The sequence below is a fragment of the Macrobrachium nipponense genome, chromosome 31 (genome assembly GCF_015104395.2).
Source record: "Macrobrachium nipponense isolate FS-2020 chromosome 31, ASM1510439v2, whole genome shotgun sequence".
NCBI classification, from domain to species: Eukaryota; Metazoa; Arthropoda; class Malacostraca; order Decapoda; family Palaemonidae; genus Macrobrachium; species Macrobrachium nipponense.
Window position 1 is genome coordinate 1,874,802 of NC_061093.1, and position 23,560 is coordinate 1,898,361.

Genomic DNA, 23,560 nt, shown 5'->3' on the forward strand with positions numbered 1-23,560 from the left:
ATATATATATATGTAATAAGATAATAATATTATATATAATATTATATAATATAATATAGCGAATGTAATCTACTATATATATATATATATATTATAGATAGTGGATATTCTAGAGAGATATAGATATTTATATTGTAATATATTCGATATATAATAAGATATTATTATAGATTATTATATTCTATAATCAGATATAGATATATATATAATTCATATATAAGATATCAAATATCATATGTTATATATATATATATATAATATGTATATAATTATTCTATATATAAGTATATAATATGATATGTATATATATATGAAATATTATAGTTTTATATATATAATTTATATATTTGATATAAATATGATATATATATATATATATATATTTATATATATATTTATATATTTATAAAATATAATATCTATATTATATATCAATATTATATAATATATATATTATATATATAATATATTATTATATATATATATATATATTATATGTATATATATATAATCTATATTAGATATCTTCCTATATATATATATATATTATATATAATATATATATATATATATATTATATATATATATATATATTGTATATATATATATGTAATATATATGTCCAGTAATATGATATAAAATATAAATATAATATAATATATATAATATATATATATATACAATATAATTATTTTTTAGGGATAATATATTTATATATTTATATAAATATATATATATATATATATATATATATATATAATATAATATATATACTATATATAATTATATATATTATATATATAGATATAATATATACTAAAATATATATATATAGATATATATATATAGATATATATATATAATATATATATATATACTATATATATTTGGGTAGCAAAAATAACATTCTAGTAATATTCAATCATTTATCTTCATTTTGAAACAAATTCAAAGTCTCTAACACAATATTTAGATTTATGGTGAATTTCTGAAAAAAAACTTTTTCTTCCCTCTGTGCACAATTCTCCGCCGCAAACCTCGAAATGCTTATGTCACATTCTCGTAATATTTGCTCCATTTCATATTAGCTGTTATATAGAGTTTTATATATGAAAATGTGCGCAATTTCATGTAGAAATACAACAATGAATAATTGAAGGTTTGTAACTTTTCTCATTTTTGAAATATTTGCATATAAATCACGATAAATAGAAAAAAAATCGACGTTCAGTCAACTTTGACCTTACCGAAATGGTCGAAAAATACAATTGTAAGCTAAAACTCTTACAATCTACTAATATTCAATCCTTTGTCTTTAATTTGAAACAAATTCGAAGTCTCTAGCACAATATTTAGATTTATGTTGAATTTTTTACCAAACTTTTCCTTCCCTCCGCTCGCGGATTCTCCGCCACAAATCTCCGAATGCTTAGTCACATTCTCGTAATATTTGTTCCATATCATATTAGCCGTTATATAGAGTGTTATATATGAAAATGTGCACAATTTCATGTAGAATACAAAAAAAAATAATTGAAGGTCGTAGCTTTTCTCATTTTTGAAATATTTGCATATAAATCACAATAAATAGAAAAAAAATCGACGTTCGGTCAACTTTGACTACTGAAATGGTAAAAAACGCAATTGTAAGCTAAAACTCTTACAGTCTAGTAATATTCAATCATCATTATCTTCATTTTGAAACAAATTCAAAGTCTAGCACAACACTTGGATTTATGGTCCAATTTTGACAAACTTTTTCCTTCCCTCCGCGCGCGGATTCTCCGCCACAAATCTCCGAAATGCTTACATCACATTCTGTAATAATTGGGCTCCGTTTCATATTAGCTGTTATATAGAGTAATCGACGTTCTGTCAACTTTGACTCTACCGAAATGGTCGAAAAATGCAAATGTAAGCTAAAAACTCTTACAGCTAGTAATCTTCAATCATTATCTTCATTTTGAAACTAATTCGAAATCTCTAGCACAATATTTCGATTAGGTGTGAATTTTTAAAAAAACTTTGCCTTTCCCTCCGCGCGGCGGATTCTCTGCCGCAAATCTCCGAAATGCTTAGTCTCATTCTCGTTAATATTCACTCTGTTTCATATTAGCCGTTTCATAAAGTTGTATACGTATATGAAATGTGCGCAATTTTATGTGGAATACAACAAAAATAATTGAAGGTCATAGCTTTTCTCATTTTCGAAATATTTGCATATAAATTACGATAAATAGAAAAAATCGACGTTCGGTCAACTTTGACTCTACGAAATTGTTTGAAAAAACGCAATTGTAAGCTAAAACTCTTACAGTCTAGTAATTATTTCAATTATTTATCTTCATTTTGAAACACATTCAAAGTCTCTAACACAATATTTCGATTTATGTTGAATTTTTGAAAAAAAAAACTTTCCTTCCCTCCGCGCGCGGATTCTCCGCCGCAAATCTCTGAAATGCTTAAGTCGCATTCTCGTAATATTTGCTCCATTTAATATTAGCGTTTCCTAGAGTTTTTTTATATGAAAATGTGCGCAATTTCATGTAGAATACAACAAAAAATAATTGAAGGTCGTAGATTTTCTCATTTTTGAAATATTTGCATATAAATAACGATAAATAAAAAAATTTGACATTCGGTCAACTTTAACTCGACCGAAATGGTAAAAAAATACAATTGTAAAGCTAAAAATCTTAAAGTCTAGTAATATGCAATCATTTATCTTCCTTTGAAACAAATTGGAAGTCTCTAGAACAATATTTTGATTTATGGTGAATTTTTGAAAAAAACATTTTTTTTACATCCGCATGTTACGAATTCATGCATCATTTTGTGATAATATTTTCTCTGTGTTGCTTTGATTGTTTTACAATGTGTTATATACCAAAATGATCGTAATTTAGTGTAAAATACAAAGAAAAAAATGAACTCATTAGCTTTAATTGTTTTGCTCACAGCGCGATTTGTATACAATTATATATGAAATTTTTTTCGCGCTGTCATATATCCCAATATTCTTTAAATCTATGATAATGATATTTTTTTTTTGTTTTTATTTTTCTGAATGGGTTTGCATTACTAAACTTCAGGCAATGACAAAAATGGGAGCCAAAAATGAACTCTTAATCTTGAAAACTAAGCGTGCTGTGATTTTTTTAAAAGAAAACATTTTTTCCGCTTCGGCGCTCACTCCTGAACCCCACCGGCATACGGGAGATGATTATTAAAACAAAATACCGCTTCGGCATTTAAGGGTTAAGCTCATTTCAAGGTGGACCCCAGACAGAGAGTATCAGGTGTAAGATTCGACTCACTCACTCTCTCTAAGGGTATAATGTAAGATGCATTTGAAAATTATATTACTGCATAGTGTTTTTGGATGATAGAGCATACAGGCGGCCTCAGTTAGCAGCAGGGGTTCCGTTCCTGGCCACTAATGCTAAGTGATTTTCGACGCTAAGCGATTTTAAGTCCTACGGCCGCTGCACACCTTCTTTCGAAACTCTAGACCAGTCAAAGGCGCCGTATCCCACAATGGCGCAATAAACATTTTAAACATGAAAGCATGAACATTATAAAATCGACACATCGATCGCTAATTTGCACGTTTTTTAACTAGATATTTTCGGAAGAGTTGCAGGCGGCGGCTCACAAGAAAGAACATGAAAAAACATCGTATTTGATAACATGAAGGGCAGTTTCAAAAAGCTGCCTTCGTATCATATTTCTGTGCAGAAATAAAAATACCTTACACATAATACATTTTCATACACATTTTAAACATAAAGGCATGAACATTATAAATCGACACATCCATAGCTAAAATTTGCACTTATGTAACTCGATTTTTCGGCATAGAACAGCGTCTGAGGCATATATTTTACCCTAATACCTATGTAATAACTCTCCATACAATTTGTTAACATAATCTGCATAACCTTTATGGTCTGAACGGCATTTCTACAAATGTATGAACTCTTTAGACAAACGGCGCTAACGGCGCTGTTAACTGAAAAATTGTGGCGTAAAATACCTTAAAATGCCGTATTTTTTTAGAGAATATTTTTTATGACAGCCGTAAAACCAATTTGCCGCTGAGCGATTGCGCTGTTAACCACGGGCCGCCTGTTATTAGTATACAGTATTTAAAATATTTGCTACTTATTTTCATTTTATTTTCCTGTCTACTTTTTCTGGAAAATAAAATGCAAATATAATTAGTGAATATTTTAAATACAGTGGAACCTCGGTTTTTTGTAAAAAAATCCATTCCAAGACATCCTAAGATATCCAAAATGTACAAAAACTAAAGCAATAATTCCTATAAGGAAAAATGTAAAATAGTATTAATGCACTCCAGACCACCCAAAATATAAAAAAAAAATACATTTTACAGGGAATAAAGTTTTGCATACAGAAAAGAATGAGAAATAAATCTAAATGAATAATGAAATGAATAATGAACATTTAACATCAACCTTACCTTTATGGAAGACTTGTCAGCGTATGGAAGACGGAGAGGCGGGGAGAGGGAGGAGGAGGAGAGGTTACTGTTTGGAAGGGGAATCCCCTCCAGAAGGACTTAATGTATCATGTACTTATCTAGGGTTACTTCTCTACATTTTTTAGTGGCAGTCTAGGGTTACTTCCCCATTTCGTTTTTACTGGCACTGTGACCAGCTTGAGTCACTTGACCCCTGTCGAATATCAAAACTGTCCAGAGACATTTGTTTCAGACATAAATATCTGCCTAAAATGATACAAAGCATTACGCATCATTAAACATGTTAGACACACGGATTACATCTTTGTTAGGATGGTGTGTCTCAACAAAACTTTATAAATCCCTCCACTTCACAAACATTTCTTGATCACTGAAGTAGGCACAGTATTCCCTTTTTTCCTCCTCTTCCTCGGATTCCTCACCTGCCGTCTGTTGCCGGTCCTGCTGAAGGTCTTGCAGCTCCTCAGTGGTTAGCCTCTCCCTGGGGGCATCCCTAGCTCTTCCATATCCTCGTACTCACATCCAAGCCCATGGACTTCCCAAGAGACACAATAGACTCTACAAGGTGTAGGGTTGTCGGGGCCAGGCTCAAACTGCTTGAAATCCTTCTCGAGGTAACACTCTGGCCACAATTTTTACCAAGCAGAGTTCATTGTCCGGGAAGTCACTCCTTGCCAAGCCTTGACTATAAGGCTTATGCAGTTGAAGATATTGAAGTGCTCCTTCCAGAACTCTCTTAGGTCAATTCGTGTCTGAGGTAATTTCAAAAGCCCCTTTGGAATAATGCCTTCATGTCAGTTTCTTCAAGTTCAAGATGATTTGCTGGTTGATGGGCTGGATGAGAGAGTGGTATTAGGGGGCAAGAACTTCAGGGATGAATTTAAAATTAATCTAACAGCTGGTCTTCCAAGCCAGGAGGATGCGCAGAAGCATTGTCCATTATCAAGAGGTACTTGAGGGGCAACGATTTTCTTGCAGGCATCTTTTCACACTCGGACTTGGGCCAAACACTTCATTGACCCACTCAGTGAGAATTTGTCTCATGACCCATGCCTTTTTATTGGCCTTCCATATCACAGGCAACTTATCCTTTATATGACAATGTTTTTCTTGAAACTTGGGAAGTTTCAGTGATACACAAGTAGGGGCCTCACTTTGAAATCCCCTATGGCATTTCACAGAACAAGAGAGTTAGCATGTCTTTCATAGGCTTGTGCCCTGACAATGGGCTTTCCTTTTCTGCATGATGTAGGTTTGTTTTGGCATTTTTTTTCAAAACAGGCTGACTCATCACAACTGAAGACCTGTTGTGGGAGGAATCCTTCAGCTTCAAGATACTCCTTGAATTCCTGAACAAATTCTTCGGTGGCTTGTTTATCTGAGCTTGCAGCCTTACCCATGCCATACAACACTACGGATGCCCGTACACTTTCTGAATTTCTCACACCAGCCTCTGTTGGCCTTGCAATCACTAAGAGCAGCACTTATTGTTGGCCTTTTCTTACTTAAATTAGCATGCAACATCCTAGCTTTCTCAAAATGATGCATCAGAACACTAGCCCCCCCCCCCCCCCCCCCTTTATCGTTTTTTGTTGATCCACACTTAGCATTCACATTTCTATATTAATAATCTTTGGCCAGAAAGAAAAGGAGGTTATCTCTACACATTCTTGCACTACAAGTTACCTTATGGAAGAATTAATTATACACAAAAAGCGAGCGGGACTTTTAAGAAAATATTTTAAGCCAGTTAAAATACAAGTGTTCCATATGCTGTGATATTACTAGCGCTCAAGAGATATTTTGATTAACAGCCATCTTCTACATATAATTCAAAAATCATCATCATCTTTCATTCCTTAAAAAAACAGGCAATCTCTACAAATAAATTCAGAAGGATTAGATAATTTTTTAGGCCTATATATCATTTTGCAACATACAGGCAGCTTAAACACAGCCTAAAACCTCAACATTATAAAAACCTGTTGTAATTCACATTCCTACATATTTTGAAAATTTTGTTATGACTGTTCGAGCTTATTAGGTTTACTGTTATAATGCTGCAGAGGTAGTTATGTTGACCAGCCCGAGGAACATGTTGAGTGCACTGTCATTGGTGGCACCACTAACCTTATAAAACACTAATTGGCAATGTCACGTTGAGTCTGAGAATCTAGCCGAAACAAAAAGAATCCTGTCGCATCATATTTGAGGATCACTGTGCATATAGTATTTATTTGTATCTATTCCAGGTTGGGGACAAAGTGGAGGAGGATGAGGGCCTGTCTTTGGAGTTCTGTCTGAATTTTTGAGAATGCTCAAGAAGGTGGGGGAATAGATTTTTATCCCTTGATAACCATATGACGCACTTTGAAATCTGTGAGTGCAATTTAAGGGGTAATGGCACCCTATGTTAGCTTCCAAGTTAGCAAGAAGAAACAATAACAGCAGCTGCCTATCACTACGTTCTTCTAACAGAAGAAGAAGGGCCCCCTCCAAAAAGCCCTCTCGAAGGCCCCTTGAAGTGCAGGTGGTGGAAGAAGCAGAAGAGGATACATAGTACTACTACTACATAGATGTAACTTATCTGCTTTGCTGTGCTGTCATTACTGAAGGTTGTTTACTGTAAAGCTTACTTTGCATAGTATGTACTGCTATAGGTAAGGAAAATACATAGTAAGTAATATGCACAAATTTCCAAATTTCAGCTTACTTTTTACTCTGCAGGTTAAATATATGTACAAATTTCGGTTCACGTATTAGCAGTATGCACTAGTAGTCGTACTTTGTATATAATGTAAGTTAGGAAAATACTGTACTGTACTTCTAGTACTACTACATGTACAGGCAGTCCCACCCCAGTTACTGGCAGACTCGGTTACTGGCAATCCCGGTTTTATGGAGCTTGTCTAGCGCCATAAAATCGGCGATTTATGGCACCATAAGCACCATAGATCACTGAGTTTTGGTTAATGGCGGTTTTCGCTTAACAGCACACCCCCAGAAACAGAAGCCCCACCAATAACCAGGGACTGTCTGTACAAATTTCAGTTTACTTTGTAAACTATACGTTAGGAAAATATGTACAAATTTCGTGAAATAAAGTGTATAGTAAAATTCTTTATTTTTATTCCCAGATTTACATTTAGTGATAATTTTAGATATATACAGCCTATAGAAATACTATCCACGAATTAGTGAAAATTGCCCGCAGAAAAGTGAATATGTTCCACAAAAATCCACAAACAAAGTGGGCCATGGAAACGTGAACCACGTAAAACCAGGGGCACTGTATATGTGTGACTGATATATTTTACTTTCAGATATTTCAGTTTCTAAATTTCAGAACAGTAAGAATGAGAGGATAAATATACAGAGAACACAAACCTAACACACAATTAACATTCTGGATGTCTATGCTCATTACTCTTACTAGCTGGGGAATTATGTGCACCATCTGACCACAATCAAACCCAAAGCCAGCCCCCCCCCCTTGCAAAACAAGCCAATTCATCAACTATTCAATCAGTAAAATCCTTAGAATGCTTTAAAAACACCCAAGATGAGCAAAGTGCTAGATGTCTTATCAGCAAGTCAGCCAAAATAAAAGTAGACACTTTACCAAATGAGTTGGTGGTTCCCCAAAATCTAACTCACCTGTCACCCATTAACTACCTTGCTACCAAGCTTCAATGAACTAATTAGATTTTGCCATAAGAAAGTTCATATAAAGGCTTGTAGCAGGCCCAAAAGCTTGTATTCTTCTAGGAACAAAGCATTTGTAAGTACTGGATTGCATTTTCTTTGGGAACACTTATATATTTGACTTAAAATACATTTCAGTACTGGAATGGCATTGCCGTACGTACCTCATTGCAGCTTGATTCAACAAAATTGGTTTGTTTAAGGTCGTCATCTTGACTTAATGCTAATAACATTGATTCACAAAGGTACTGTGCTTCAGAAGAGGCCATAGCATATTTTCCACAGAGACTAGCTATTGCTGCAAACAGACCTGATGCAACTGCATATAACTGTCCATGCATCACTGAAAAGAAATAAATTAAGATTTTCAAATTCAATACAATATAATACAACATACAGACAAGACTCTATACTTCACATTACCAACTCATTTGAGGTAACAAATGATAAATTCTGTTAAACCACTTACTGTATATTTACTGAATTTCTTCACCACTATGGAGCTGTATTAATCTAAAAATACCAGTTTACAATAACTGATTAAACAGATGCACAATGTACATGTTGAACAATAAGTATATAGGGAGTATTATGTATACAAATCTTCATAATAAAATTTTATAGTATTTGGATACTTGCTTACTGTTAAATTCGCTTATATCTCTGCGCCGATTAGGTGAATCGACATTCAAAACAAAAATCTAATGGCTGCCGGATGACTGTCTAGTTCACCTGTTCTCCACCAGGTGTGTTTCGAATGTTTTAGCTCGTTAGAATTCTCCTTCAGGCAGCCCACCAAGTTGTGGGGAGGCTAGGTGGGGTCTACTTAACAGTGGGTAAGTATCAAAATATAATCAATTTTATTATGAAAATTTATATCATTTGAGGTGAATCTTACTACTGTTAAAGTTAGCTGATTCCCACTTTAAGAAGAGGATGGTGGGTAGTGTAGTGCAACTGGAATAAAAATCCGCTCAGTCAATTGAGCTTAAGGTTTCTGGATTCCATTCAGGGAGCAAGGCTCTCATACATATGAAGTAAAGAGCAGCCTTGCGTAGAAAACAAAAATGCTTCAATTCAGCCAGAATGAAACAGAAGTGGCATGAGGGGACCCCTGTGCCTGGACCAAAAGCCCTATAAAATGACAGACACTGACAATATATACCTTTATGCTATAAAGGTACACTCCTATACAAAATTTGTGCCTTCACACTTGTTACGGCCTCTAAGCGAGAGGGTCCGCTTCAGGTTTGATATGAAATAAATAAAAAAAAATAATATTTCAACAACAACAGTTGAAACTGGGGATACGAATATAGAAAGAAACACTAACACAACAAAGGTTTATTAACAAGCTTACTAACAAAGGTAAATGCAGAATGGTATCTCCTATTTACATAAAAAAGGCAAAATCTCACACTGCATGAACTGGGGGAACAGTGAGGTAATTCAAATACTTGCTGCTTAGTTTAGCGACTCGAAGCGATGGCTTCACAAAAGGAGAACGGCGATTGCAGACGTCCTCTTGACTCCGTATTGCAGAAAATAAAGTCTACTCTCGATACTTGAAAGTCAGGAACTCCCCAAAACCTCTAGCAGGACATTTTCTTCTCTGAAGTCTGCTCAACGTCGAGATAACTCGGTCGTCCACTCCTGAAGATGGCTTGACCAAAATCCAACCAACTCTCGAGCAACTTTTCTTCTGATCCTTCGTCGGTCCCTTTCTCTCTTATCTCTCACGGATAATCTCTGCTGCTGCTGATCTCTCACTGATAATTTGAACTGTGGCTCTTACTGAGGATATCTCTCTGTTTCTAACTGGTGATCTCTCTTTTATGATCTCTGCTTTCTCCTACTTCGACAGTCGTATTTATACGGCACTCAGGGGGCAGAGCCTACGGCGAACGTCACACGCTCCCGAGATTACTAGAACTTCTTAGAAGACTCTCGACGGAATATTGCATCATATTTCGCTGCGTTTTCTCCCGACACTTATGCGCGTGTAGCGCTCCACAACACGCCCGACGATTCCAGTACAACCGCGATAACAGGCGCCTCCAACACGGGCGTGAAAGCCTCCTTATTGCAGAATTTTTCGAAGATGCGTTTTCCTTTCCTTTATCTTCCTATGCTATAAAGCAATTACCTTGACACGTCCCCCCCAAAAGAGAAAAAAATGAAATCGACTGATTTTATTTTTCTAAAGAGAAGCAAGAATTAAACAGCAAGGAAACAATTCTGCATAAAGCTTTAATACTTCATTCACTCAACCACTCATGCCAAAACAGAAAACGGTCACTAGGCTACTCATTCTGAGAAATCTCTAGAGAGGCTATTAGCTATCACATTATCCTTCCTTCTTACTTTTTCCGTTTTCTGAACTCTGATTAAAACTCTGAAAGTCTAAGACACCACTTGCGTCTTTCTCATAACTAATTTCTCTTTCTGGGACACAATTACCAAGGGCAAATTTACATTTATTGTTTTTGCTCTACTCTTACCCACATTAATTCTATAATGTATATTTCCCCTCTTCTCTAAAATTGAAAAAGGACCTTCTAACTTATAAGGTAAAGCGGAACCTTCTTTATGGACTAGTAATAAAACTTTATGTCTTACACACAAACTTCTCTCTTTTGCTCAAGATCATGTTTTCCTTCAGTTCCCCCTTGACTTCCGTTCGGGCTTCCGTTCTCTCGCTAGTTGCCCCAACCAACTCTTAAATTGGTTTTATAATACTCAAGATTAGTTATGCAATCATCTCTACCCTTACTTCTAGGCAAAGGTCTGACCATATCAATAAATACATTCTCAAAAGATTCGCCTACTGAAGGAATATTACACAACGGAACTCTGGGAATTACTTGAATCGGTTTCCCGGCAATTTGATATTCATGACAGCTTAAAACATACCTCTTACATCCTTTTTCATTAGGCCAAAAGTATGCCCTACTAATACACTTGCAAGTTTTATTTACTCCCAAATGTCCTTGCTCATCATGTGCTAACTTCAAAACTAGTTCACGAAGCTTCCTAGGAACTACTAATTTTTCTGTGATTCCCCCTTCACTACCTGACTTAGGACGAACATGACACAAAACTTCGTCCTTTACACAAAAAGTTTCCTTACACACATCATCGAGATCATCATCCAGCTCACATTCAAAAATTCGGGTTAGTGTCTCATCCTCTCTCTGCAACTTGACTAGCTCATCCTTATCCAAAATGTTAGAGCCTAATTCATCACCGTAACTAGTACTAGATACCGGGTATACTTACTACGTTACTTTCAACAGCTACACCTTCCGTTTGGCTATCACTGTCAACGATAGAGTTAGGTCCCTCAGCCACACTCATGCCAAGATCAACCTCGTACCTCTATCACACTCATTCAAATCCACGAACTCACTCACGTTCAAATACACGAACTTATTCTCGTTCGAATCCATGAACTTACTCTCATTCGAATCCACGAACTTACTTTCATTCGAATCCACGAACTTACTCACGTTCGAAACCACGAACTTACACTCGTTTGAATCCACAAACAAATTATGACCGTATGCATGTCTGTATCTAAACCCGACCTAGTTACTACCATTTCAGGCACTGGAATATTCTTCACAACAGGATTCACATTCTTGGATAAAGCTAAGTCATTACCGGCAATAATGTCAACGCCTTCGACGGGCAAACTGTTAACTACAGCAAGTTTCACTTCTCCTGACACTACCTGACTTTCTAAATTCAACTTCAACAAAGGACAAAGAACACAAGTGTTAGGAAATCCGCCAAACATGACTTTCTCCTCCGTATTGATTTCTGCCCTGTTCGCACACACACACACTCCTAATCAGTGAGACAGCAGCTCCTGTGTCTCGAAGCGAGACTACTTCTCTCGAATCTACTCCTCCAAGAGAGGAAACTACACCTTCTGACAGATATTCACCAAAAAATTTTCCTAGTTTCTCTCATCACATCATTCCTACTTGACGAAAGGTTAACTAGAGACACTGGTTCTTACCGTCCTTCCTTTCTACTGCACAATTTCTCTCTAAATGCCCTTTCCCATTACATCGGAAACAAGTTAATTCTGAGCCACTAGATGCCACTTTACTCTTCCAAACCTTAGACGTGAATGACCAGGTTTTCTGCATGTATAACAGGAATAGTCTCTTTTACTCGCATTGCTATTACAGTAGTACCTCGCGATACGAAATTAATCCATTCCGAGGCGCCCTTCGTATCATGAGGTTTTCGTATCTTGGACCACATTTTACATGTAAAATGGCAAACCCCAGTAAATTTCATATAAAGCTAAATTGACCTATAACCAATGAAATACTACAACAATTTGGACCATTCAATACCTAAATTAATAACAAAATGCAAAATAACCTGTAAATAAAGTGTATATTAGTGTACATGGTAACAAGAAATATACTGTACGTAAAATATGGAAGCTTACCTTTCGAGTGAGGCTATCTCCGAAACTGGCGGCAGAGGAGGAGGAGGACAAACAGCAGATAACGTATGTACGTACGTACACTTAACTTTACGGAAACACATAAAAAAATGTAAGGAAAACTAAAACTAAAATTTACGAAACACATTAACAAAACTGTAACACTTAACTTTACAAAAAGCTGAAAAATAAAATTTTTTTTTCTTTTTCTGATTTTTAACTTTTTTTTTTTACTTTAATGTAGGCTTCTTTTTTTTTTTTTTTTTTTTTTTTTTTTCATCACCACTTTCAACTTTCTGTTTATCACTTGGTTCTTCCTTTTTGCTTTCAAATTTCTTTTTTCATCACTTGGTTCTTCCTTTTTGCTTTCAACTTTCTGTTTTTTATCACTTGGTTCTTCCTTTTTGCTTACTCCTGCTAATGCTGAAGGCCTCTTTAAAAAAATAACGATCCAAGGAAGATTGCTTCTGCCTACTTTTCACAATGTTCCTGAAATGACTCAGGCAAACGTCATCGAACTGCGCAAGCATACGACCTGTGTGAGCCTTTTCGGGGTGTCGTTTTTTTTCGATAAACGATTGCACTCCATGAAAGCGGCTAAGACATCCTTAATTTCTGCTATTGTCATAGGGTCCTCCTCCTCTTCCTCGCTGCTGCTAGAGCACTCCTCTTGAATGACGTTATGTTGCATGGCCTCCAACTCCCTCAGGTCATCCGTCGTAAGCTCCTCTTGGTGCTCCTCGAGAAGGTCGTTGATGTTGTCCTCATCGACGACCAGCCCATGGACTTGCCGAGTGCAACGATCTCGTCAAGATCTGGTTCCAAAACAGTTTCGGGATCGCCAACTGTTTCGGACTCTGCAGCACCAGCTTCGTCCACGTCGAATCCCTCGAAGTCTCGGGCGGATACGGCATCAAGCCAGAGTTTCCTCCATGAGGAATTCAAGGTTCACCTCGAAACCTCCTGCCAAGCTTGGTCGATGAGTCGGATACAAATGACGATGTTGAAATGTTCCTTCCAAAATTGACGCAAGGTGAGGTTTGTGGTATCGGTGATGTCGAATCATCTCTTGAAAAGATGTTTCGTGTACAGCTTCTTAAAGTTCGCTATCACTTGCTGGTCCATGGGTTGGAGGAGAGGGGTGGTGTTGGGCGGAAGAAAAAGAATCTTAACGAAGGAATACCCACTAGGATATCTTCCTCGAGGCCAGGAGGGTGGGGAGGGGTACTGTACAAACACCAGCAGACATTTCAGGGGGAGGCGCTTCTCTTCCAAAAATTTCTTCACCGTCGGGCCGAAACACAGATTTACCCACTCCGTGAACAAAAGCCTCGTTACCCAGGCTTTTGCATTAGCCCTCCACATCACTGGAAGCTTCTTCCTTAGGCACTTTGTGGGGCCTTGAAGGCTCGAGGAGTCTCGGAATGATACACCAGTAGGGGCTTCACCTTGCAATCCCCCACTGGCGTTTGAACAAAGTGCGAGCATAAGCCTGTCTTTCATGGCTTATGCCCGGGTAGCTTCTCTCTTCCTCCATGATGTACGTCCGACGAGGCATTTTTTCCCACAAAAAAGGCCAGTCTCATCACAGTTGAAAACCTGCTGAGAAACTGTAGCCTTCCTTGGTCATCATCTCGTCGAAAGTTTTCTTAAATGCTTCGGCCGGCTTTCGTGTCCGAGCTGGCAGCCTCCCATGGCGCACCACCGAATGGATGCCAGTCCAGTTTACGGAATTTCTCGAAACCAGCCATGCGAAGCCTTGAACTCTGGGGTTGGCGTTGAAGTCCCTTCCCCTCCGTCGTCTTCCGCCCTGCACAATCAAATCGCCGAAAATAGCTCTGGCCTTGTGGGCGATTGCCGTCTCCGTTACCGTATCGCCAGCGATTTGTTTGTCTTTTATCCAGACAAGGAGCAGCCATTCCACCACGTACATATAAGATGCATGATGGGAGGGATGCTGTCCAAATAGGAGGGAAGGATCTCATGGCGGTGACTAGCATCAGGAACCAACAATGGGAGAGCAAGAGGATGGTGGCGAGTCTACTAGTACTAAGAATGCGGCGCGAGTTTCAAAATTGATATCGGTGGTTCGCGGGCGAATCTCAGACTTTCAGAAACCTTTCGTATTTGAAAACTTTTCGTTGTAGGAGCCGTTAAATTTTTCGCATTGCTTTCGTATCTCGAGTTTTTTCGTAAGTTGAGCTTTCGTATCTCGAGGTACCATTGTACTAGGACTGAAACCTTTACTGCTTTGTACTCTACCAGACGAAGGATCATTTCGTTTCTTACTAACACTCAAATTATGAGTCAGCTAGCCTAGTTGCTCCTGCAAAAGATAATTCTTGCCTATCCTTTATATAAAGTTTAATCTCAGGGGATACATTATCTTTGAAGTTTTCTAACAACACTAAGTTCTTCAAAGCATCAAAATCCTCAACTTTAGCCTTTCTAACTTCTTACCATATTCTACATACGTAATATTTTCATCCTTTCTCAAACTTCTAAATTTCTTATGGTACCCGCCTCCGGTACTAACCTATATGCGCTAATAGACAGTTCTTTCACGATATCGTAATTATCAAATTCCTCCTTAGACATGCAAGCTATACACAGTAAGTGCCCTACCAGTCAAAACTGACTGCAAATATAAAGTCCACATTCTTAGGCGAACCTACTCCTTCCATTAACTTTCTCAAAGCACATGAAATATGTCGTAACATCTTCCTCATCAAACTTTGTACTAATTTTAGCACTGCACCTCATACCTAAACCTATCAGTTTCGCCTGTCTAACTGTTACGAGCATTTTGCCTTAACCAAGCAATTTCCAACTCATGCATACGTTCTTTCTCTCTTCTCTTCCTGCTGCATTACCAACATTTCTCTCCTCTTGCTGCATTTTCATTGCTTCTCTTGCTTGCTGCGCTCTCACCTGCTCTTTATTTCCTCTCTCTCATACTTTTCTCTTTCTTCTTTTCAACATACTCACGGAGATCATTCCTCTCTAGACCCAGGAGCTTACCTGACTCAATAAACTCTTTCACCATCTCACTCATTCTGGCTCTTTCTATATTTTCCCTGTTTCAATCTGTTATGGTGTCGAAATATCCTGGCCAAAGGTCGCCACAATGTACATCCTCTGAGAGAGAGGTCTGCTTCAGGTTTGATATGAAATAAATAAAAAAAATATATATTTCAACAACAACAGTTGAAACAGGGGATACGAATATAGAAAGAAACACTAACACAACAAAGGTTTATTTACAAGCTTACTAACAAAGGTAAATGCAGAATGGTATCTCCTATTTACATAAAAAGGCAAAATCTTACACTGCATGAACTGGGGGAACAGTGAGGTAATTCAAATATTTGCTGCTTAGATTAGCGACTCAAAGCGATGCTTCACAAAAGGAGAACGGCGATTGCAGACGTCCTCTTGCCTCCGTATTGCAGAAAATAAAGTCTACTCTCACTACTTGAAAGTCAGGAACTCCCCAAAACCTCTAGCAAGACATCCTCTTCTCTGAAGTCTGCTCAACGTCGAGATAACTCAGTCGTCCACTCCTGAAGATGGCTTGACCAAATCCAACCAACTCTCGAGCAACTTTTTTTCTGATCCTTCGTCGGTCACTTTCTTTCTTATCTCTCACAGATGATCTCTGCTGCTGCTGATCTCTCACTGATAATCTGATCTGTGGCTCTTACTGAGGATATCTCTCTGTGACTAACTGGTGATCTCTCTTTTACGATCTCTGCTTTCTCCTACTTCGACAGTCTGGGGGCGGAGCCTACGGCGAACGTCACAGGCTCCCGAGATTACTAGAACTTCTTAGAAGACTCTCGACGGAATATTGCATCATATTTCACTGCGTTTCTCTCGACACTTAGGCGTGTGTAGCCCTCCACAACACGCCCGACGATTCCAGTACAACTGCGAGAACAGGCGCCTCCAACACGGGCGCAAAAGCCTCCTTATTGCAGAATTTCTCGAAGATGCGTTTTCCTTTCCTTTCCTTTATCTTCCTTTGCTATAAAGCAATTACCTTGACAACACTCCCCAAAACAAAATATTAAAATCTGGGATTTAAACAAAATAGCCTAAAGGATTGCTCTTTCCTTGGGTCAGGAAAAGACTACCCACTACTAGTAGCATACTAAGGGCTTTACTATCTTCAAACATGATTCTGCATACTTCAGGTAGTGCGTGAGCAAGGTAAAATCAATTTGCACTTCTACTGCCGCCACATCAATCCTATCCTGAAGCAACAAAATGACATAACGCTACATGAAATTACAACTACTGCTCCACATTATGAAAGTTTACCTTCAATAAAGGTAGACGATAAGGAGCTAGTTCTCACGCACTTGCCTCCTCCAGGCTTAACCTTCCATAAAAACATTCTAGGTTTTTAAAACCACAAAACAAAAGTTATCTTTGCCTCCTCCAAGCTTAACCATTGCCAAAAAACAGCTAGATTCTTAAAAACCACAAAACAAAAAGTTAATTTTGCCTCTTCCAGGATTAACCTTTGACAATGACATCTAGGTTTCATAAAACCACAAAACAAAAGGTTAACTTTGTCTCTTCCAGGATTATCCTTTGACATCATCATCTAGCATTCCTAAAACACAAAACAAAAGGTTAATTTGTCCTTCTAGGATTAACCTTTGACAAAGATGGACTAAGTTTCTAAGTGGATAACTACCTCTTCCAGGCTTTAACCCTCTTACGCCGACTGGACGTATTTTACGTTCGACATTTTTTTTGTCTCTCGGGTGCCGACTGGACGTATTTTACGTCGACATACAAAAGTTTTTTTTAAATTCGCGGAAAAATACTTATAGGCCTACCAGCCTAAAACTTTTGAATCACGCGCCTTGGGGGATGTTGGGGGGAGTTCACAGGATCAAGGCCTTGTTTGTTTTGAAGCGTGACCCAAGTGTGCATGCGCGATATCCCTTCTTCTCGCTCCAGCCAGCATCAGGGTGGCGCATCATCCAAGGGCGATCTTTCGTCAAAAGCGTGTTTTCTGGACTTGAGCGAGACTTTGAGCGATTTGTGTTGCTACAGGACATTCATAGATATGTCTGAACGACGTGTGAACCGCGAAAGGCGCGTTTTACCCGTCGGAAGGGATCGTGTAAGGAGAGTTTTGGACCTGGATGCTGGCGAGGGGCCAAAGCACCCAGCATGACCCCGCACCTCAAGGCCGTTCTATGCGGCGACGTGTGGCTGAAAGTGTTTCAGGAACACAGCGTATGCCTTTGGTTACCCCTAGGAAGCATGTGGGCGTCCTTAGGGGCATTCGTAGGCATTTGGTAGGCCTCCAACCAAGGGACATAGATGAATATCTATCGGAGCTTGATCGGGAACATGTCGCAAGTCCCTCATTTTGATGCGGCCATGGTCATCGAGTGATGAGGACATCAGTCCCGAAGAAAAGTGAGGATGAATATATGCCCCCAATGTCCGTTCGAGGCTCACATCCCGAAAGTGAGCTCGAATTCAGTGGTTTCAGTGCTTACGAGGGGGAAATCTGAGGGAGGGGAGGATGGGGATATGGGTCTAGTTTTTATTGCGGAGGACGATACAGAAAGTGAAGCCTAAGTGAGGGTGATGGGCCAACAGGGGAGGGTAGAGAGGTGCAATACGTGCCCGCAACCGTGCGCATGCGCGCGCACGGGCACGTGAGAAGGTCGGCTCGTCGCGCCAGCCAAGGTGAAGGTCGGTCGTCGGAGAGTGACGAGGGGTGGACGGAGGACCCCACCCTCCTAACATGCACCCTTTCACGGCAACCCCTGGGCTCACCGTACCAGTACCCCTGACTGTTTTGGGGTTCATCCAGCTTTTCTTTACGCGGGTAATTGCTGGAATACCTGGTACATGAGACGGTGGACTACGCTCGGTACTGCCGGTATGAACTAAGGACGACCTTGTCGTATTACTGGCGGGGTTCAACCTCATTGACATGGCGCATTTTTTGGGGCTCCACATTTATTTTGGTATGACACCTGCTTCCGACGTCAGGCAATATTGGAGGAGGAATTATTTTTGATGTATGCCCAATGTGCCTGGCGTTATGTCCCGTGATAATTTCCTGACGTTGGACAGGTACTTCAACGCCTTCAACCGAAGGGCCATACCCCGGAATAACAGTGATCGCCTCATTTTAGTGCGCCCAGTGTTGGATTATATACGTGATCAGTGTAGAAATCTCGTGATTCCTGGAAAGAACCTGTCTTTGGATGAGAGGGGATGATGCCTTACAAAGGACGTCTTAGTATAAAAGTGTATAACCCCAAGAAGCCGAAGAAATATGGTGTGAAATTCTTTCTTATTACCGAGGCCAACACTGGATACGTTGTGGACTTTTCAGTGTATTCTGGGGTCTTCTCCACGCTGCGTGACACAGTATTCAGTCTTGTGGGACGTTTCCATAACCAGGGATATCACCTGTTTATGGATAATTATTATAATTCGGTATCCCTGGCCCAGGAACTGTATGAAGCTGGTGTGCACGTCAGTGGTACCCTTCGGTTGGTGCGTGGGGCCTCGAATGTCCTCAAGAGGTTCGCTAGTCATCCCGAAACACTGGCAAGAGGAGAGACAGAGTGGCGGCGGAAGGGCGCTGTCTTCGTCATTCTGTTGGAAGGGTGTCCGACTCGTTACCCCATGATTACGAGGAGTCATGAACCCATCCAAGAGAGATCGTACAGCGGAGAAGACACGTCGACAGGGCCGAGTTGTGTTTGAGGAGTTTCGTATCGAGCGGCCTACTGTCATTGGGCACTACAACAGGCCACTGGGAGGAGCTGATCACTTTAATCAGCTCATCCAGTATTATCCCTTCATCAGGAGAACCAGAAGGTGGACACAGAAGCTCCTCAAATACATCCTTCAGTTGGCCCTCCAAAATGCCTACATACTGTACTGTGGGTACCGCGGTGACAATCTTCCGAGGTTGACCCACTTACAGTTCCTAGAGGAAGCCGGGAATGCCCTCATCAACTTCGATCCCGATGAGTGGCCTTCCATTACTGACCTCCCCTGCCCCGAGCTGCAGATCTGCCCCTAGCGGAAAGGGCAGATAGGAGGGTCCAACTTCAGTCGACCTGCCACCGCGCCTTCTGACGACGACCCTGCTGCCCGGCGCATCTGCCCCTGCTGCCGCCGCCCCTGCTGACGACGCCCCTGCTGCCGCTGCCCCTGCTGACGACGCCCCCCTGCGCCGCCGCCCCTGTTGACGACGCCCCTGCTGCCGCCGCCCCCCTACCTTGCTGCCGCCCCGCCCGCCATCACCGCTTCTCGTCGGGTAGTGACCCTGTGTGTTGGCTGCAGCCAGGGATCACATACTGGAGGCCTTACAAGGGCGAAGGCAGAAACGGTGCCGGGTGTGCCATATGAATGGCAGAAGGAGAGACACCCGGTTTCTTCTGTCGTCTCTGCAAAGTTGCTCTTTGCAGGATAGGGGAGTGTGACCGAAAATACCACACTAAGGTCACGTATTGGAGCGCGCCACCTAAACCGACAGCGGAGGGCGCACGGGGCCGCCGGGCCTCCATCAGCAGTAAGGCTCGCGTCTCCCTCCTCCACCTGTACCTCGTCATGTCGAGTGGAAAAAAATGCAGGACTCTTCAATGGAGGGGGGAGAAAACAAGAATAGAACAAAGAGTCAGGATTACGAGTGAGTATTCTGCATTTATTTTATATTATTTTTATATTTATTACAATTTTTTTATATATCCGTATCTATGCATGATAAAATAATAATAAGACGTTTTCATTGTATGCAAAAAGAGAAGTGTCACCTGCATTCCTTTTATTTATGTATTGGTACCAGAATCCCCGAAAAATGTAATATATATTTTACGCTATAAAAAAAAAAATATATATATATATATATATATATATATATATATATATATATATATATATATATATTATAAATATTGGTTTTTTTTTGGGTAAGCAAATTACTTACAGTCTAGTAATATTCAATCATTTATCTTCACTTTAAAACAAATTGCAAGTCTCTAGAACAATAGTCTCGATTTATGGTGAATTTTTTTGAAAAAAATATTTTTTTGGTTTTTTTTCCCTCCGTGCACAGATTCTCGGCCGAAAATCAAAATCTCCGAAATGCGTAGGTCACATTCTCCTAATATTTGTGCCTTTTCATATTACACTTTTTTTTAGAGTTTTATATATGAAAGTGTGTGCAAAATCATGCACAATATAACAAAAAATATTGGAAGGTTGTAGCATTTCTCATTTTTGAAATAGTATTTGCATATAAGTACGATAAATAGGAAAAAAACTACGATTCGGTCACTTTGACTCAACCGAAACTGGTCGAAAAAAAAACGCAATTTGTAACATAAAAATCTTACAGTCTAGTAAATATTCAATCATTTATCTTCACTTTAAAACAAATTGCAAGTCTCTAGAAACAATATCTCGATTTATGGTGAATATTTGAAAAAAAATATTTTTATTCTGTCCGCGCGCGATTCTCGGCAGCGAATCTCCGAAATGCGTAGGTCACATTCTCCTAATATTTGTGCCTTTTCATATTACGCTTTTTTTTAGAGTTTTATATATGAAAATGTGCGCACAAAAACATGCACAATATAACAAAAAATATTTGAAGGTTGTAGCATTTCTCATTTTTTTTATATTTGCATATAAAAAAAATTTTAAACAAATTCGACATTCGGTCAACTTTAACTCGTCCGAAATGCTCGAAACTGCATTTGTAAGCTAAAACTCTTACAGTATCGTAATATTCCATAATTTACCTTCATTTTGAAACAAATTGCAAGTCTCTATAAAAATATTTCGATTTATGGTGAATTTTTAAAAAAATTATTTTTTTTATGTCCGCGCGCTACGAATTCATGCATCATTTTGTGATAATATTTCTCTGTGTTGCTTTTTTGTATCGTTTTACAAGTGTTATATACCAAAATGATTGCATTTATTTGTGACATTACAACGAAAAAAAAGTAACTGGTTACCTTTAACCGTTTTGCGCACAGCGCGATTTGAATACAATTATATATGAAATTTTGTTTTTGCGCTATCATATATCGCATTATTTATATAAGATAATGATAATTTTTTTCATTTCTGATGGTTGCATACTAAACTTCAAGCAATGACAAAAAAAAGGAGCCAAAAATGAACTCTTAATCTTCAAAACTAAGCGCTCTGTGATTTTTGAAAAAATATTTTTTCCGCTTCCGCACTTCACTCCCAAACCCCTCCCGGCATACGGGGGTCATTTTTTTTATTTACCGCTCCGGACGTAAGAGGGTTAACCTACCTGATAATTTCTAAGGGGATAAATACCTCTTCCAGGCTTAACTATCTGATTAAGTTTTAATTGCCCCACCAGGACAGAGAAGTATTTCCTCTTTTTCCCACTAAAGAGGTTACATTGGAATCTTACAGGTCTCTGAAAAAACATAGCCTTAACATCATCCTCAGCTCTATGGCAAAAAGAAAAATAAAATGGCATTCCCTTTACAACAGCTTAAAGAAGGGTGCTTGCAATAAATTTCCTCTTTTAAGTGCCGACAGTGCTAAATAAAATTTTTCTTAGTAAATCATTCAGATGCATCTAAACACCAGAGAGACTGATATAGAATTGAATTGAATTGAATTATGGTTTTTTGGCTCACAAGCCAAGCACTGGGACAGCTCAGGCCATTCAGTGCTTATACACTGAAATTTCATTAGTGCCAATGTCAACTGCATATACTAAACAAAAAAATACATAATATAAAACATACACTATAGTTTTTCATTAAAAGACCAGCTACAATAATAAATCCAAGAATTGCCCTGGCATCATACATCAAGCCTTCTCCAAGAACCTCGGGAAGGATGAACATGCCACTCCCACCTACAGTCTCAGAGAGGTAACCCCTCCCATGATCCCCAGGACTGGGAGACTCAACCAGCAAGTGTCTTACAGAAGAGACTGATATAGAGCTGAAGGAGACTTCAGTCTCAACACGTTACATTGCTGATCCTACATGAGATCTGAAAGAACATGAAGCAATACTGAGGAAAGTGTGGAACGATAACTTGAAAGTAGACAGCGAAAAAGTCTTACTACTATCTCTAAGAAGCAGAAAAACTTTGATATCTACAAAGTTCTAGGTGCTGAAAATTCTTCTAGAATGGCAACCTCAGCAATACACAAACTGCTGCTTCTGACACAAGGTCACAGTTGTTTTCCTTCCACTTGATTAAGGATAGATCCTCATGATACCTTTTAAAATTCCCGTTGCTGGGAGGGGACATTCTAGCATCTCCAAGCGGTTAAGAAGATCCATAAATAATGCATAGAATTCTGTAGCTTGAGTTGATTTCTTCTCAATGGAAGAATAAGAGACATCTACTGAGAGTGCTAGAAATTCTGAAAATCATTTGCTCTAAGGCTACAAAGGGTCTATAGGAGAGACTACACAATTCTTGAACTTGAAATTGCTCAATAGTACTTAGTTAGATACAAGAGACAGGTCCTATGAGTCTGAATCAGACCAAATTTAAGGAAGAACATCCACTGCTCAAGCCGAGGGCATCAAAGAAGTAGTAATCGTCGGGTGTTTCCCGTTTTCATCTACATGCTAGTAAGTACTACACGAGTACCCACCAAATCCCAAAGCAACTGCCAAACATATTGCCATTTGTAGGTAGTTTCTTCTTTCTGAATCCCCAATTGCCAAATCAATTTCCTCCCATACAATGATCAAACCAATATTATGTTGTTCATTTCACTCAAAGCAGTAGTTAATACTACTTGTTTGTGTTGCCCGACAAAGGGAAAAACCAAAACCTGGCTGTAGGTTTAGGAATAAAATGGACAACACTTG

At 38.8% G+C, this 23,560-nt stretch overlaps 1 long non-coding RNA gene across 1 annotated transcript in view; it reads right to left on the reverse strand.

Annotated features, from left to right (window-relative positions):
* The window catches only part of LOC135206606 (uncharacterized), a 281,540-nt gene that overhangs the window by 21,322 nt on the left and 236,658 nt on the right, over positions 1–23,560 (reverse strand). Inside the window, exon 3 of the long non-coding RNA XR_010312798.1 lies at positions 8,377–8,555. This is a non-coding gene — a long non-coding RNA (uncharacterized LOC135206606). The remainder of the gene's footprint in view (positions 1–8,376; positions 8,556–23,560) is intronic.